This window comes from Odontomachus brunneus, unplaced genomic scaffold, assembly GCF_010583005.1.
Source record: "Odontomachus brunneus isolate Ranch 3 - 2012 unplaced genomic scaffold, Obru_v1 Obru_scaffold_187, whole genome shotgun sequence".
Lineage (NCBI taxonomy): Eukaryota > Metazoa > Arthropoda > Insecta > Hymenoptera > Formicidae > Odontomachus > Odontomachus brunneus.
In genome coordinates this window covers 437,341-442,574 of record NW_022639637.1, presented here as the reverse complement: position 1 = coordinate 442,574, position 5,234 = coordinate 437,341, and the positions used below count along the sequence as shown (strand labels likewise).

Below are 5,234 nucleotides of genomic sequence, written 5' to 3'. Positions count from 1 at the left end.
ATATATATATATATATATATATATATATATATATATATATATATAGGTATGCGTGTGTGTATGTGTGTGTGTGTGCGTGTGTGTCATAATATTATAACTAAATTTATATATTTTAAACAGGGAGAGAGGTATATTTCCTATTTTAATAAATGCTCTTGAACGTCTCTTAAACTAAGTAATATCAAAATCTCATTTTTACGAGGATATTTAGTTGCAAGGGAGACATATTTTAATAATAAAAATTATGCTTGGCTTGCTTTATTAAGATTATGTTGACATTATTTTGTACTTTTATATTGAATAATACAATCGAATTACAATCAAATGAAATTTTAACAATTTTTAACAATTGCTTTCTCAAGCTTCGTGGAAAAAATATTAAGGTAAGATTATTGGAAAGTAAAAATATTTAAAGAGAAATATTTTATATTGTATCCTGGTATGTATAATATAAACTATATAAAATATCTTGTAAAAGTATTCACTTTTCGATTACCGTACCTTAATATTTTTATACACAAAATTTTATTTATGCAGTTTTATTCTCTAGGCATAGTACATTGGAAATTTCCATAATCAACAATGTTTACTATCATCTAGGTAAAATTATATACAGATAATTAAATAAAACAATTATATTAAGCAAGAAGAGGTGAATAACAGGTTAATATAAAATTAATTCTTAAGGCTACACACTGTGTGATTATTTGATAACGTTAGGAAGCGAGAAAATACATACACAACATTTCTGCGAAATATGTCGAAATAAAAAGATATATTCATAAAGTGACACTTTCAATCTCGAACGAGCGAATCTGTAAAATAGTTCGAACATTTTCCTTTTGTTTTAACAAATAACATAAATTACTGTAAAACATTCCGTAATAAATTTTGAATATTTGCTTTTGATGTCATAAAACAAGCGGTAGTACAAGTATCCAGGAAGCTTAAAAGAGCCCTAGTGTAAAGACATGGATATCTCTAAATATACAGAAATATACAGAGAACATAGAATACTATTATAACAGCATAATGTGTTTAAAATATGCTTATTTTAAGAAATACCCACTTATTATGCTACAATTTCAATTAAAATGTTTACTTCTTATTTTCACAATAATTCTGTATTAATTAGGTTCTCTTTTCGGCAAAACAAATAGTAATTTTGATGACAAAATATCGCCACAACATTATCGCAATTTTGGTTTGATATCGGATGATTTTTTTATATGATGATAAAAAAGTTTTTTATGAAAACACATCTTTGCATACTTGTGTTATTCAGACAGCAGACAATATGCCGAAATATATTTGTTTTAGACTTTGGATTTTGGACAATTTCCGTATAATTTTAAAATCTTTACATAATTCTTCATAAATTTATATATATCTTCTTTTAAACTTTTATTTATATTTTTAAAAGTTCTTTTGCAGATTAAAAACTTAGTTAATTTAATACTTAATTTTATATTATCTTGTACTTCATCTTGTTTATTTATGTTAAATCTCTTTCTACTACGATGACTTGAATGTTGGAAAAAGTGTTTATACGTTACTTTTTCTTTTTATTTAAAATATTTTTAACAAATAGCTAATAAGCACTCGGAATTATCGTATTAACATTACGTGTGTCTTTCTGACCATATAGGTTAAACATAAAGCTGTCAAATTGATAAATAATAACAAATCAGCAGCTTCAGAGCTTCATTACTGATTTATCCTATAATCAACAGTCACATTGTAAGAAAAATTCGAGTTTTAATCAACGAATATATCGTTAAATATATTTGATCGATTTTGAAGTTTTCCAATCAGGCGTTACCTTTATCCGTGACATGTAAACAAATTCACGAAATGGTATTTCGGAATATTTCCGATTTTGATAATAGTAGTTTAGACCAAAATAGAACATACGTATTTTTTATACGTGCTCATATGTTTAGGAAGTAAAACTTTAATTAAGAAACGGATTTTTATTCTTTCGAAACTTATGTCGTTAAACTATAGAAGATAGAACAAATTTTTTAAATTAATATTTAATGGTTTTAAGAGTACAAATACGTTCCTAGATTTTTCGAAAATGTTATATGTTTATAATATATCTCCATCACTCACTATTTTTTTTTCAACGTAGAAGTTTTTTCTACTGAATGAAAGAGAATTTTAAAGGTGAATCTAACTATATATAATAATGTTGAAATTCGAATGGCATTAAAAAATAGATGAAAATATATCCATACTTGTACTATCCATAGGCGTTTATCCGCTTGATATGTCAACGCGACACGTTATTTTATACACAACAGTAGTCATATGTTTCTTAACACTTTTATGGCCAGTGGGACATATATGTCTCATTTAAAAAAAAGAATCATAACTTTAAAACAAATAGTTCTATTGACTTCTACTTTGACTTATTTATTATGAAAGAGGAAAGTTTAGCCTACGTTTAAAAAATTAGTCTACTCTTAAATTTAATACTTTCGAGAAAATAGAGTTATTTAAATTTGTTAAAAAATATAACTTTTAGGTAGTGAATAATAACCTTATAATTTGCCAAAAAGTCATTGAATTATATTGCAAATTATAAATTTGAACTTTTATTGGATTGAAGAAAAATACAAAAAATTAGAGTTTTATTATGGTAAAGACATAATAACCTCCGTTCAGCTGCCCCCTCCTATGTAAAAACTAAAAAACGAATAACTCAGGATTAGGAGCTATTTATGAGCTTTCGATCCCCGCTAATAAAAAATTTTGAGCTCGTTTCCTTGAGCAGGAATTTATATTTGTAGATAGGGGAGCTGAGCGAACGTTCACTCAGCCCTCCCCCCATCTCTTAAAATTGCATGAACAGAATCAGGATAAGAACAGAATTAGGAGCTAATTAGGAGCTCACAAACTAGCATAATTTTGATTTTTGAGCTCCATGCTTTCCCTCATAGAAACTTTTAAACAGTTTACGCTTAAGAGATAATTCATAAAAAAAAGAACTCAAAAGAACTTTCATTAATATTATTGCCCGATTAATATACTCACAAAATATATAATCTATGATTCGTGAACTGTAACCTCTTGGCAAGAAAACCACCCTTTACAGTTCGAGTTCAAGGGAGAACTATATTTAAAACCGATAAATGGGTTATTTCTCGCCAGAAAATATTTTCTCCATTTATCAGTTTTCGAGATATGTATATTTTGATTTTTGAGCTGCAATTTCTTGGTAGGAACACTGGTCTTTATTACCTACGCTCAAGAGAGAACTATGCTTAAAAACCGATAAATGAGTTATTTCTCGCCAGGAAATGTTTCCAAATATACGTATATCTGTATTTTTGAAGAGCAATCCTTTCGTACTTATACCTTTTGCAATTCGCACTCAATAAAATTATGTTTAAAAACCGGCAACAGAATTATTTTTAGCTTAAAAATGTTTCTCACATTAATATGTTAATGGAATACGTTTTCTTCGATTTTTAATTTGGAGTTTCTTCAATTTTCTTTCTTAGTTTCCGTCCTATCTATCAACTATACATGTAACAACCAAACTCCACGTCTCGGTCGTTGATGGAATCGCCTGGGTTTTCGCTCGTCGGAGTCTGGGTTCAGTAATTGATTGATACAAGCAACTAACAAAAAGAAACAACAAAAGTTTATTAGTAGTCCTTGATACAGAACAGAATACGATAGCTTTGGCGAGTTGATGTAAAATGGTGCCAATAATCGGGTCTCAGTTTCGATAAGACGTGTCTCGTGACTCGGTTGACGGAGCGTATAGCGCAAACGCTGGATATCGCGGAAGGCGTTGTCGGTACGCCGTGAGGCGCTCGCGAATCGCGACATCGGAGGTTCGGTGGCCTCCGGGGCCCAGCGGTAGCAGCGATAAGATCGTAGCACAAAGTACTAAATATCGTGCGACTCGTTTGTCGCTGACGCGATGTATGCAAGTATCGAAAACGTTTGACCGCAGCGAACACACTGGCACGTATACTTGCGATTCGAGGTAGGATAGGATCCGTACCGAAAATGCTCGATGTCTACGAACACACGAACTTCTTTGCCGATCGTTGGAAGTAGATGGGAAGGCGAAGTCGGTGTCAAGAGCGCTTGACGGAGATAGCGAACATACAATCCCCTTTTACTGGTTTTGCCTGTGTGGTTTAGAAAGTAAACGGGAAGGCAAAAACGATACGATCAAAATCCTTGCTCTCCGCTTTGCAGCATCGAGTTCGGTAGATGGTCCGGATCGATCTGGTGTCGCTTAGTTTTCGTCTTAGTTTTCGGCCGCAGTTTATATATAGAATTTTATAAGCTGTCAGTGCTTGTTTAGCGACGCGATTGTTGTTGTCGCGATTTGGGCGCGGCGCGTGTTTATGTCTAGATTAGGCCTTGCGGCTTTTGTGTGGCGCGTGGCGCCGGTTACAGCCTGACAGGTGTTCGGTCGGGCAGTTTAGTAACAATGCGTGTTAGGCATCGTTACATACTCATCTCTTTCTCCAAATCTGTCAGAAAGAGATTAAATAATATTTTTTTGCGAGGACATCAAATAATAAGTAATTAATAATTTATTATTTATTTTATGACGGCCCTGAAGGCGTCCGTCACAAGGGGCGCATGCCGGCATTTACCGATTTTCTCGTGCGTCCAACATTTTCGCGTCCTGGGATCTGTTTTGCAAACGCGTGGTTGACTCTCGCTACCGAAATTCCGAAAACTAGTAGAATAGATCTCGAGAAAGTGGGTTGATCCCGCGTCCCATGATTTGTGTCACCCCCAAGCTCACTTCGCCGACCCGAAGGAGGAGGATTCAAAGGACAGTGTGGGACCGGAAGAAGCCGAGACGCACTGTCCGTCTTCGCCGAGGATTGCCGTTTAAAGCAGCACAAAGGTAACGGACTTTTAACTCTCGATCTCGTAAAAAACATGTCGTTCCGATTTCGATTACCGCTGGCGGTATTTATCGTTACAGCTCCACTTCGCGACGCGTCGAGGAGAGACGCAGAGGGAGGTCTCAGGAGACAACGGCCGATACGGGAGACCGGTGGAATAGCTGACGAGAAAACAACAACATGCCAGGAAGTAAAGGAGAAACAAAAGTTTCCGAGGTATAACAAAGGTTACCACTAAAATCGCGGTGATTGGCGGAAGCTGAAAAAGAGAATGAGAGAGAGAATGTGTGTGCGTGTGCGAGAGAGAGAGGAGGGTAGTGGTGGGGGAGGGAGAGAGAAGAGGGG

General features: G+C 34.1%; 1 protein-coding gene across 1 annotated transcript in view; it reads left to right on the top strand.

Annotated features, from left to right (window-relative positions):
- LOC116851674 (dual oxidase) overlaps positions 1-5,234 on the top strand; it is a 143,335-nt gene that overhangs the window by 1,660 nt on the left and 136,441 nt on the right. The gene's annotated exons all lie outside the window — the stretch shown is intronic.